Consider the following 14,573-nt stretch of genomic DNA (forward strand, 5'->3'; position numbering starts at 1 on the left):
GGAATGGAAAGCAGTGGAGTGTAATGGAATGTAATGGAGAGGAGAAGATTTGAGTGGAATGGAGTGAACTGGACAGGAAATGCATAGAGTGGAATGGATTGGAGTTGAATGGAATCGATGCAATGGCCAGGAGTGGAGTGGAGTGGAATGGAGTAGATTGGATTGGATTGGAATGGAATGGAATGGAATGGAATGGAATGGAATGGAATGGAATGGAAATGAATGCAGTGGAACGAAGAAGAGTGGATTGTTATGAAGTGAAGTGGAATGGCATGGAATGTAAAAGAATTGAGTTGAACGGAGGGGAATGGAGAGGAGGGAAGTGGAGCAGAGTGGAAAGGGGTGGAGTGCAATGGAATGGAATGTAAAAGAATGGTGTTGAATGGAGTGGAATGCATCGGAATGGAGTGGAACGGATTGGAGTGGAGTGGAGTGGAATGGAATGGAGTGGAGTTAAATGGAATGGAGTGGAGGGGAGTGGAGTGGAATGGAATACAAAATAATGGAACGGAGTGCAGTTTAGTGGAATGGAGCGGAGTGGAATGGAGTACAGTGAAATGGAGTAAAGTAGAATGGAATGGAATGGAATGGAGGGGAATGTAATGGAATGGAATGAAATTGAATGGAATGGAATGGAATCGAGTTGAGTGGATTGGAGTGGGTTGGAAAGGAGCGGAGTGGACTGGAATGGAGTGGAGAGGAATCAAGTGGAGTGTAATGGAATGGAATGTAATGGAATGCAGTGGAGAGGAGTGGAATGTAGAGGAGTTCTGTGGAATGGAATGGAATGGCGTGGAGTGGAATCAAGTGGAGGGGAATGGAGTGAATTGGAGTGGAGTGTAATAGAAAGGAATGGAAACGACTGGAGTAGTATGCAGTGGAATGGAGTTGAATAGAGCATAGGGGAGAAGAGAAGAGTAGAATGGAATGAAATTGAGTGGAGTGGAAAAGAGAGGACTGGAGTGGAATGGAGAGGAACGTAATGGATTGGAATGGAATGGAGTGGAGTGCAGTGGAGTACAGTGGAGTGGAACGGAGTGGAAGGGAAGGGAATTGAATGAAATTGAATGGAATGGAGTGTAATGGAATGGAAAGAATTGGAGCGGAATGGAGAGCAATGGAGTGGAATGGAAAAGAGTAGACTGGAGTGGAGAGGAGTGGAGTGGAATGGAGTGGAGTGGAGTGGAATTGAACGGAGTGTAGTGGAATGGAATGGAATAGAATGTACTGGAATGGAGTGGAATGGAATGGAATGGAAAGGTTCACAATGGAATGGTGTGGAACGGATTGGAATCGCATGGAGGGAAACACAGTGGAATGTAATGGAATGGAGTGGAGTGGAGATTAGTGGACTGGAATGGAGTGGAATGGACTGGAATGGAGTGGAGTGGAATGGAGTGGAATGGAATTGAATGGAATGGAATGGAGTGGAGTGGAATGGAATGGAGTGGAATGGACTGGAATAGAGTGGAGTGGAGAGGAATGGAAGGGAATGAAGAGGAGTGGAGTGGATTGGAGTAGAGTGGAATGGAATGGAATAGAGTGGAGGGGAATGGAGTGGAATGGAATTGAGCAGAGTGGAGTGGAATGGAGTGGAGTGGAATGCAGTGGAGTGGAGTGGAATGGAATGGAGGGCAGTGGAGTGGAGTGGAATGGAATGGAATGGAGGGGAATTTAATGGAAAGCAGTGGAGTGGAATGGAATGTAGTGGAGAGGAGAGGAGTGGAGTGGAATGTAGTGGAGTGAACAGGAATGCCGTGGAGTGGAATGTAGTGGATTGCACAAGAATGCAGTGTAGTGGAATGGAATGGAGGGGAATGGAATGGAATGGCATGGAGAGGAGTGAAGTGGAGTGGAGTGGAGTGGAGTGGAGTGGAAAGGATTGAAATGGAATGCAATGGAATCGAATGGAATGAAATGGAATGGAATGGAATGGTGGGGAGTGGAGTGGAATGACGTAGAGATGAATGGAACGGAATGTAAGAGAATGAAGTTGAGTGGAGTGGAATAGACTGTAGTGGAGTGGAATTGATTGCAGTGGTGTGAAACGGAATGGGTTGGAGTGGAATGGAATGGAAGGAAATGTAGTGGAATTAAGTGGAATGGAGTGGAGGGTAGTGGAGTGGAGTGGAATGGAATGGAATGTAAAAGAATGGTGTTGAGTGCAGTGTAATGCGTCAGAGTGGAGTGGAAACGATTGGAGTGCAGTGAAATGCACTAGTGGAGTGGAATGGAAAGGAGTGGAGTTAAATGGAATGGAGTGGAGGGGAGTGGAGTGAAGTGGAATTGAATGGAAAACAATGGAATGGCGTGGAGTGGAGAGGAATGAAGTGCAGTGGAATGGAATGGAGTGAAGTGGAGTAAAGTGAAATGGAATGGAATGGAGGGGAATGGAATGGAGGGGAATGGAATGGAATGGAATGGAATGGAATCGTGTTGAGTGTAGTGGAGTGGGGTGGAAAGGAGTGGAGTGGACTGGAATGGAGTGGAGTGGAATATAATGGAGTGGAATAGAATGGAATATAATGGAATGCAGTGGAGTGGTGTGGAATGGAGTGGAGTGGTGTGTAATCGAATGGAATGGAGTGGAGTAGAATCAAGTGGAGTGGAATGGAATGGAAAATAATGGAATGGAGTGGAGTGGAGTGGAATGGAAATGAATGGAATGGAGTGGAGTGGAATGGAGTGCAATAGAGTGGAATGTATTGGAATGGAGATTGGTGGAATGCAAAGGAATGAAATTGAGCGCAGTTGAGTGGAATAGAGTAAAGTGCAATGGAATGGAATGTAGTGCAGTGGAAGGGAATGGAATGTAATGGAGTGGAGTGGATTGGAATGGAGTGGAGTGGAATGCAGTGGAGTGGAGTGGAATGCAGTGGAGTGGAATGAAATGGAATGGAAAGGAGTGGAGTTGAAAAGAGTAGAGTGGAATGGAGTGGAGTGGAGTGGAGTCGATGGAGGGGAATGCAGAGGAATGGAATGGAATGGAATGCACTTAACTCAAATGGAATGGAGTGGAGTGGAATGGAATATATTGGAGTAGAGTTGAGTGGCATAGAGTGGAGTGGACTGGAAAGAAGTAGAGTGTAATGGAATGTAGTGGAATCGAATGGAATGTAATGGAAAGGAGTGGAGTGCAATGGATTGGAGTGCAGTGGAAAGGATTGGAATAGTATGGAATTGAGGGAGTGGAAAGAATTGGAATCGAATGGAGTGAAGTACAGTGGAATTGAATGTAATCTAGTGGAGAGGAATGGAGTGGAACGGAATGGAGTGGAATGGACAGGAATGGAGTGGAATGCAGTGGAGTGAAGTTGAGTGGAATGGAATGGAATTCAGTGGAGTGAACTGCAATGGAATGCAATGGACTTGAATGGAGTGGAGTGGAGAGGAGTGGAGTGCAGTGGAATGGAATGGAAGGGAATGGAGAGGAGTGGATTGCAACGGAGTGCAGTGGAATGTTGGAGTGGAATGGAGTAGTTTGGAATGGAATGGAATGGAGTGGAATGGAATGGAATGGAATGGAATGGAATTTAATAGAGTGGAGTGGACTGGAATGGAGTGGAATGAATTAGAATGAAGTGGACTGGATTGGAATAGAATGGAACAGAGAGGAGTGGAATGGAAAGGAGTAGAGTGGAATGAAATGGAATGGAATGGAGTGGAGTGGAATGGAGCAGAGTGGAGTGGAATGGATTGGAGTGGAACGCAATGGAGTAGAGTGGAATGGAGTGGAATGGAGTGGAGTTCACTGTAATGGAATAGTGTGGAATGGAATGTAGTGGAGTTGAGTGGACTGTAATGGAGTGGAGTGGAGTGGAGTGGAATGGAATGGAATGGAATGGAATGGAATGGAATGGAATGGATTGGAGTGTAATGGAATGGAGTAGAGTGGAGTGGAAAGGATTGAAATGAAATGGAATGGAATGGAATGGAGATTAGTATAGTGGAATGGACTGCAGTGGACTGGTGTGGAGTGCAATGGAGTGGAGTGGATTTTAATGGAATGGAATGCAGTGGAGTGGAATGGAGTGAGTGGAGTGGAATGGAATGGAGTAGAATTGAATGGAATGGAGTGGTTTGGAATGGAATGGAGTGGAGTGGAATGCAGTGTATTGGAGTGGAGTGGAATGCAGTGTATTGGAGTGGAATGGAATGGAGTGGATTGGAATGGATTGTAATGGAATGGAGTGGAATAAAGCATAATGCAATGCAATGCTGTGGAGTGTAGTGAAGTGGACCGGAATGGAGTGGAATTGAGTGGAATTGAGTCGAAAGAGGTGGATTGTAATGGAGTGCAGTTTATTGGACTGCAATGGACTGGATTGGAGTGGAAAGGTGTGGAATGGAATGTAGTGGAGTGGAGTGCATCAGACTGGAGTGGAGTGCACTGGAGTGCTGTAGACTGGAGTGGAATGGACTGCAATGGAGTGGAGTGGAATGGAGTGGAATGGAAACAATGGAGTGTAGTGGAGTGCAGTGGAATGGAATGGAATGGAATTGAATGGAATGTAATTGAGTGGATTGGAGTGGAATGTGGTGGAATGGAATGGAGTGGAGTGGAGTGGAGTGCAGTGGTATTGAATGAATGGAATGGAGTGGAGACTAATGGAATGGAGGGGAGTGCAATGGAATGTAGCAGAGTGGAGTGCAGTGGATTGCATTAGAGTGGACTGTAGTGGAATGGAATTGAGTGGAAGGAATAAACTCGAATGTAATGTAATGTAATGGAATATTGTGGAGTGTAGTGTAACGCAGTGGACTGGAGTGGTTTTCAGTGGAGTGAAATGGAACGGAATGGAGTGGAGTGGAGTGGAATGGAATGCAATGGAATGAAGCGGATTATAGTGGAATGGAAAGGAATGCAATGGAGTGGAATGGAGTGGAATGGAATGGAGTTGAATGTAGTGGAATGGAGTGGATGGAGTGGATTGCAGTGTAATGGAATGGAATGGAGTGGAGTGAAATGGAATGGAGTGAAGTGGAATGGAAAGGATTGGTTGGAATGTAATCGAATGGAATGGAATGGAGTGGAGTGGAATGGAGTGGAAAGGATTGGGGTGGAGTGGATCTGAACGGAAAGGAACAGAATGGAGTGTAGTGTACTGGAATGGAGTTGAATGCAGTGTTGTGGAATGGAGTTGAATGCAGTGTTGTGGAATGGAACTGAGTGGAATTAAATTGAATGGAGAGGATTGGAGTGGAGTTGAGTTAAATAGAATGGAGTGGCTTGGAATGGATTGGAATCGAATGGAGTGAAGTGCAGTGGAATGTAGTGGAATGGACTTGAGTGGAGATTAGTGGACTGGAATGGAGGGGAATGGACTTCAATAGAGTGGAATGGAGTGGAGAGGAATGGAGTGGAATGGAATGGAATGCAATGGAATGGAATGGAATGGAGTGCAGTGGAATGGAGTGGAATTGATTTGAATGGAATGGAGTGCAGTGGAATGGAGTGGAATTGATTTTAATAGAGTGGAGTGGAGTGGAATGGAATGGAATGGAGTGGAGTGGAATGGAGTAGATTGGAAAGGAATAGAATGCAGTGGAGTGGAATGGAGCAGAATGGAATGGAGTGGAGTGGACTGGAAAGGAGTGGAGTAGAATGCAGTGGAGTGGAGTGGAATGGAATGGATTGGAGTGGAATGGAGTGGAATGAATGGAATGGAATGCAGTGGAGTATAGTGGACGGAGTGGAGTGCAGGGGAATGCTTGAAATGCAATGGAGTGGAGTGGAATGGAAAGCAGTGGAGTGGAATGGAATGGAATGGAATGGAGAGGAGTGGAGTGGAATGGAGTGGAGTGGACAGGAATGCAGTGGATTGGAATGGAAAGGAGTGGAATGGAATGGAATGGAATGGACTGAAGTGGATCGGAGAGAAATGGAGTGGAGTGGATTGTAAAGGATTGCAATGGAATGGAATTGAATGGAATGGAATAGAATGGAATGGAGTGGAGTGGAATGGAGTGGAGTAGATTGTAGTGGAATTGAGTGGAGTGGAATGGAATGGAATGTGAAAGAATGGAGTTGAGTGGAGTGGAATGGGCTGTAGTGGAGTGGAATGGAGTGAAGTGCAATGGAATGGAGTGGAATGGAATGGAGTGGAATGGAATGGAATGGAATGGACCAGAGTGGAGTGGAGAGTGATGGAGTAGTGTGGAGTGGAAAGGATTGCAAAGAAATTGAATTGAATGGAATGGAATAGAATGGAATGGAGTGAGGTGGAATGGATTGGAGTAGAAGGGAACGGAATGTTAAAGAATGCAGTTGAATGGAGTGGAATGGAGTGGAGTGGCGTGGACTTGAGTGGAATGGAGTGGAGTGGAATGAAATGGAATGTAATAGAATGGAGTTAAGTGGAGTGGAATGGAATGTAGTGCACTGGAATGGATTGGAGTCGAGTGAAATGGAATGCAGTGGAGTGAAATTGAGTGGAATGGAATAGAGTGGAGTTAAATGAAGTGGAGTTAAATGGAGTGGAGTGGAGGAGAGTGGTGTGGAGTGGAATGGAGTGGAATCTAGGGGAGTGGAGTGGAAGGGAGAGGAATGCAGTGGACAGGAGTGGAATCCACTCCAATCCATTCCATTCCATTCCACTCCACTCCACTGCATTCCACTCCACTCCATTCCATTCCACACCATTCTACTCCACTCCATTCCACTCCACTCCACTTCATTCCATTCCACTTAAAAACAGTCCACTACATTCTACTCCAATCCAATCCATTCCGTTCCATTCCACTCAACTCTGCTCCGTTCCACTCCACTCCACTTCATTCCAATTCACTCCATTGAACTCTACTCCATTCTACTTCACTGAATTCCATTCCACTTCATTTCATGCCACTGGGCTCCACTTCATTCCACTCCACTCCACTGCATTCCACTCCAATCCATTCCATTCCACGCTATTCCACTCCACTCCATTCCATTCCACACCATTCTGTTACACTTCATTCCACTCCACTCTACTCCACTCCCCTACATTCCATTCCACTCCACTCCAATACACTCCACTCCATTCCACTCCACTCCCATCCATTCCATTCCATTCCACTCCATTCCACTCCCTTCCATTCCTTTCCTCTCCATTCCAGTCCACTCCACTCCATGGAATTCCACTCCACTCAACTCGAATCCAGGCTAATCCACTCCATTCCATTCCATTCCATTCCATTCCACTCCACTCCATTCCACTTCATTCCATTCCATTCAATCCCTTTCCATCCCTCTCCATTTCCCTCCACCCCACTTCACTGCACTCCACTCCACTGCAGTCCACTCCATTGCATTCCATTCCATTCCACTGCATTGCATTCCACTGCATTCCATTCCATTCCTTTCTTTGGAGAGTGTCTCACTCTGTCTCACAGCATGGAGCTCAGTGGCAATATCTCAGATTCCGTTCCACTCCCTTCCATTGCATTCTATTCCATTCCATTCAATTCCATTCCATTCTATTCCATTCCACTCCATTGCACTCCATTCCATTCCATTCCACTGCACTCAACTCCATTCAATTCCACACCACTCCATTCCACTCCAATCCACTCCAACCCAATCCACTCCACCCCAATCCACTCTATTCCACTCCATATCATTCCATTCAATTCCATTCCATTCCACTCCACTCCACTCAACTCCACTCCACTACACTCCATTCCACTCAATTCCACTCCATTCCATTCCGCTTCATTACATTCCACTCAATTCTACTCCACTCCACTCCATTCCATTCCATTCCATTCAGTTCCATGCCAATCCACTGCACTACTCTCCAATCCATTCCATTCCACTCCACTCCACTCCATTCCACCCCACTCCACTCATTTCCATTCCATTCTATTCCGTTCCACTCCAATTCAGTCCAATCCACTCCACTGAATTCACTCCACTCCACTCGAATCCATTCCACTCCCCTCCACTGTATTCCCTTCCATTCCACTTTACTCCACTCCACTCCTTTCCATTCCATTGCACTCCCTTCCATTCCATTCCATTCCATTCCATTCCATGCGAATCTATTCCACTCTTCTTCATTGCAGTTCACTCCATTCTACTCCACTCCATTCCACTCCAGTTCACTCAGTTCCATTTCATTCCATGCCACTCTTCTGCACTCCACTCCACTCCATTCCATTTTACTCCACTTCATTCCACTCCACTCCAGTCCAATCCTCCCCACTGCACTTCACTCCAATCCCCTCCACTCCCCTCCATTACACTCCATTCCATTCCTCTCCATTACACTCCACTCCACTCCATTCCATTCTTCTCCACTCCACTCCACTCCACTCCATTACACCACACTCCATTCCATTCCATTCCAATCCATTCCATTCCATTCCACTCCATTTCATTGCATTCCATTCCTTTCTATTTCACTCCAATCCACTCCATTCCACTCCATTCCACTCTATTACCTTCCACTTCACTCCACTCCACTCCACTCCACTGCATTCCACTCCACTACACCTCATGTCATTCCATTCAACTCCACTCCATTCCATGCCAATTCATTGCATTCCACTCCATACTCCTCCACTCCATACCACTCCACTCCATTCCACTCCACTCAATTCCATTCCTTTTCATTCCATGCCACTCCACTACACGCTACTCCACTCCATTCTGGTCCACTTCACTCCACTCCACTACACTCCAGTCCACTCCACGCCATTCCATTCCATTCCATTCCATTCCACTCCACTCACCTCCATTCCACTCCCCTCCACTACATTCTACTCCACTCCACTCCATTCCACTGCCCTCGACTCCATTGCATTCCTATCCATTCCATTCCGCTCCATTCCACTGAATTCCATTCCACTCCATTACATTCCACACCATTCCACTCCTATCCACTCCATTCCATTCCTTCCTCCCAATCCACTCCAATCCACTCCATTCCACAACGTTCCATTCCACTCCACTCCACTACATTACACTACACTCCACTCCATTAAACTCCACTCCTTCCATCCCAATCAATTTCACTCCACTAAACTCCTTTCCACTCCACTTCACTCCGTTGGACTCCACTCCCATCCACTCCACTCCATACCATGCCATTCCACTCCATTCCATTCCACTCCATTCCCTTCCATTGCATTCCACTCCACTCCATTCCCTTCCATTGCATTCCACTCCATTCAATTCCACTCTACTCTACTGCACTCCATTCCATTCCAATTCATTTTATTCCACTCTACTCCACGCCACTCCATTCCACTCCACGCAATTCCATTCCACTCCATCCTATTCAATTCCTTTCCAATCCATTCCTCTACACTGCCCTGCACTCCACTCCACTCCATTCCATTCAACTGCACTCTATTCTATTCCATTACACTCCACTCTATTCCATTCCGTTCCATTCCATTCCAGTCCAGTCCACTCCATTTCACTCCATTCCATTCCTTTCCATTTCATTCCATTCCATTCCATTCCATACCACTCCACTCCTTTGCAATCCACTCAATTCCATTCCATTCCATTCCATTCCTTTAAATTCCACTATACTCATTTTCACTCCATACCATTCTATTTCATTCCCCTCCATTCCAATACATTCCACTTCATTCCATTCCACTCCTTTCCACTCCACTACACTGAAGTCCATTTCACCCCATTCCTTAAAAATCCTTTGCATTCCATTCCACTCCACTGCATTCCAATCCACTCCTCTCGCCTCCACAACACTACACTACACTGCGTTCCATTCCACTCCATTCCATTCCATTCCACTCCATTCCACTACACTCGACTCCTCTCCATTCCACTCCACTCCACTCCAATACACTCCACTCTAGTCCATTCCATCCCTTTCCATTCCACTCCACTGCATTCCAGTCCAAACCACTCCACTCCATTCCACTCCACTCGACTCCATTCCCCTACACTCCACTCCTTTCCATTCCATTCCTTTCGAATACATTGCATTCTATTCCACTCCACTCTATTCCACTCCATCACACTCTATTCCACTCCAAACCACACTACTGCACAATATTCCACTCCAATCCTCTCCATTCCACTCCACTCCACTCCATTCCATACCATTCCTTTCCAATCAATTGCATTCCATTCCACTCCACTGCATTCTATTCCCCTCCAATCCACTCCACTACACTCCATTCCTTTCCACTCCATTCCAATTCTTTCCACTACAATCCACTCCACTCAATTCCACTCCACTCCACTCAACTCCTTTCCACTCAATGACATTCCACTCCATTCCATTCCACTACATTCCACTCCAATTGACTCCGTTCCACTCCACTCCAATCTATTGAACTCCAAGTCAATCCACTCCACACCATTCAACTCAACTCCACTGCATTCCCCTACACTCCACTGCATTAAACTCCTCTCCACTCCATTCCAATCAAATCCACCCCACTTCTCTCTATTCCACTCCTCTACACTCCATTTGACTCCACTCCAACCCACTTCAATCCACTGCAATCCTTTTCATTCCATTCCATTCCATTCCACTCTAATTAATTCCACGCCATTCCACTCCTTTCCATTCCAGTCCACTCCATTCTACTCCATTCCATTCCATTCAATTCCATTCCGTTTCATTCCATTCCACTTCACTCAATTGCAATCCACTCCATTCCATTCCATTTCTTTAAATTCCACTATAGTCCTTGACACTCCATTCCATTCTGTTGCATTCCCCTCCATTCCAATACATTCCACTCCATTCCATTCCACTCCTTTCCACTCCACTTCACTAAAGTCCATTTCATTCCACTACTTAACAATCCTTTGCATTCCATTCCACTCCACTGCATTCCAATCCACTCCACTCGCCTCTGCTCCACTACACTACACTCTATTCCATTCCACTCCACTCCATTCCATTCCACTCCATTCCACTACAGTCGAATCCACTCCATTCCACTCCACTCCACTCCACTCCATTCCTTTCCATTCCACTCCACTCCATTCCAATCCAAACCACGCCACTCCGCTCCATTCCACTCCACTCCACTCCATTCCCCTATACTCCACTCCATTCCATTCCATTCCTTTAGAATCCATTGCATTCTATTCCACACAACTCTATTCCACTCCACTCCACTCCATTCCACTCCAAACCACTCTACTCCATGCCGTTTCACTCCAATCGTCTCCATTCTACTCCACTCCACTCCATTACATTCCAATCCTTTCCAATCGATTGCATTCCATTCCACTTCACTGCATTCCATTCCCCTCCAATCCACTCCACTACACTCCATTCCTTTCCACTCCATTCCATTACATTCCAGTTCCTTCCACTACATTCCATTTCACTCACTTCCACTCCACTCAACTCCATTCCACTCCATGCCATTCCACTCCATTCCATTCCACTACATTCCACTCCAATCCACTCTGTTCCACTCCATTCTAATCCATTCCATTCCAAATCACTGCACACCACACCATTCCATTCATCACCAATCCATTCCCCTACACTCCACTGCATTAAACTCCACTCCATTCCATTCCAATCAAGTCCACCCCACTCCACTCTATGCCATTCCTCTACACTCCATTTGACTCCACTCCAACCCACTTCAATCCACTCCAATCCATTTCATACCTATCCATTCCATTCCACTCCAATCCATTCCACTCCATTCCATTCCACTACACTCCAATCCATTCCGTTCCATTTCTCTCCACTCCAATCCACTCCACTCCACTCCATTCCATTTCATTACACTCCACTCCACTCCACTCCACTGAATTCCTGTCCTTTCCATTCCACCCTACTCCATTCCACTCCACTCCATTCCACTCCACGCCTTTCCACTCCACTACATTCCATTTAATTACATTCCATTCCACTCCACTCCACTCAAATCCATTCCAGTCTATTTTGTTCTGCTCCATTCCATGCCTTTGCATGCCATTCCATTCCATTCCATTTCATTCCACTTCATTTATTTCCATTGCACTCTAGGCCATTCCAGTCCACTTAATTAATCTCCATTCCATTCAATTCTATTCTATTCCATTCCATCCATTATATTCCTTTCAACTAAATTCCACTCCACTCCACTTCACTCCAACCACTCTACTCCAGTCCAAACCGTTCCATTCTATTCCATTCCATTCGACTCCACTCCAATCTATTCCACTCCACACCGTTCCATTCCTTTCCATTCCTGTCCATTCCACTCCTCTCCATTACACTCCATTCCATTCCATTCCACGCCACTCCATTCCACTCCACTCCACTGCACTTCATTTCACTCCACTCCACTCCAGACATCTCCACTCCACTCAACTCCACTTGAATCCACTGCATTCCACTCCACTGTATTCCACTCTGTTCCACTCCACTTCTGTCCACTCCACTCCACTCCGTTCCACTCCATTCATTTCCATTCCTCACCATTCCATTCCATTCCACTTCACTCCGTTTCACTCTACACCACTCCATTCCATTCGATTGCACTCAATTCCATTCCATTCCACTCCTCTCCCTTCCATTCCAATCCACTCATTTCCACTCCACTCATAACATTGTACTACACACCACTACACTCCACTCCATTCCACTCCACTCCCTTCCATTCCACTCCACTCCATTCCACTCCACTCCACTCCTTTCCACTACTCTACATTCCATTGACTCTACTCCATTCTCTTCCATTCCACTCCATTCCACTCCACTTCATTCCAATCCACTCCATTCCACTCTACTCCATTCCACTTCATTCCATTCCATTCCACACCATTCCATTCCATTGCACTCCACTCTATAAAATTCCACTACACTTCATTCCACTCCACCCCACTCCACTCAATTCCACTCAACTCCACTCCACTCAATTCCACTCCCCTCAAATCCACTCCACTCCATTCTATTCCACTCCGCTCCATTCCACTCCATTGCACTCCACTTCAATCCACTCCATTCCATTCCATTCCACACCTTTGTATTCCATTCCATTCCACTCAATTCCATTCCTCTCCACTGCATTTCGTTCCACTCCATTTCATTCCATTCCATTCCACTGCATTCCATTCCACTCTTCTCCATTAAATTCCACTACACTCCATTCCATTAAATTCCATTCCTCTCCGTTTCATTCCACTCCAGTCCATTCCTCTCCATTCCATACCATTCCACTCCACTCCCTTCCACTCCACTCTATTCCATTCCACTCTTCTCCACTCAATTCCACTACTCTCCTCTCCATTCCACTATGCACAATTCCTTTCCATTCCACTCTATTCCATACCATTCCACGTCATTCCGCTCCACTCTACTCCATTCCAATGAACTCCACTCCATTCCACTCCACTCCACTCCACTCCATTCCACTCCAATCTATTCCCTTCCACTTCACTATATTCCACTCTGCTCCACTCCAGTCAATTCGACTCCACTCCATTGCATTCCATACCACTCCATTCCATTCTACTCCATTCCATTCCAATCTGCTCTTTTCCATTGCACTCCACTTCACTCTACTCTACTCCAGTCCCCTCCACTCCATTCCATTCCATTCTACTCCATTCCATTCCATTCCTTGCTTTCCACATGATCTCACTGTGTCACAAAAGCTGGAGTGTCATGGCACTATCTCTTCTCACATTTATTTACACCATTCCATTGTGTTCCATTCCATCCCATACCATTCCATTCTATTTCACTCCAATACATTCCAATCCACTCCACTTCATTACACTCCACTCCATTCCATTCCACTCCATTCCATTCCATTACATTCCAATCCATTCCATTCCATTCCACTCCACCCCATTTCACTCCACCCCTTTACACTCCATTCCGCTCCATTACTTTCCATTCTTTTCTGTTGACAGGATATCGCTGTGTCATCGACTCTGGTGGGCAGTGGCTCAACATCAGCTCACATTAAATGTCAACTTTGCATGGCATTGCGTTCCATTCCATTGCATTCCATTCTATTCCATTCCATTGCATTCCATTCCATTCAATTCCATTCCATTCCACTCCATTCCACTCCAATCCACTCCACTCCACTACATTCCATTACATCTGATTCCGTTCCCCTCCATTCCCCTCCTCTCCACTCCACTGCACTCCTCTGTACTCCATTCCACTCCACCCCATTCCATTCCTCTCCATTCCACCCCACTCCACTTCACTCAGCTCTGCTGCACTCCAGTCCACTCCAGTCCAATCCATTCCCTCCACTGCATTCCGTTGCATTCCTTTCTTTTGTGAGTATCTCAGTCTGTCAACCTGCCTTGAGTGCAGTGGCACAATCTCAGCTCACGTTCCATTCCGTTCCGTTCGGTTCCATTCCGCATCGCGCCACTCCGCTCTTTTCTGCTTCACTTCATTCCATTCTATTAAATTCCATCTACTCCACTCCGATGCATTCCAGTCTATTCCATTACATTCCACTCCTTTCTTTTGACAGGATCTCTGTCTGTCACACAGCCTGTAGTGCTGTGGCACCATATCAGCAGAAATTTTTGCATTCCGTTCCGTTCCAATCCGTTGTGTTCTGTTCTGTTCCATTCCGTTCCACTCGAATCCACTCCACTACATTCTATTACATCCGATTCCACT

This window comes from Pongo pygmaeus, chromosome 16, assembly GCF_028885625.2.
Source record: "Pongo pygmaeus isolate AG05252 chromosome 16, NHGRI_mPonPyg2-v2.0_pri, whole genome shotgun sequence".
Taxonomy (NCBI): Eukaryota; Metazoa; Chordata; class Mammalia; order Primates; family Hominidae; genus Pongo; species Pongo pygmaeus.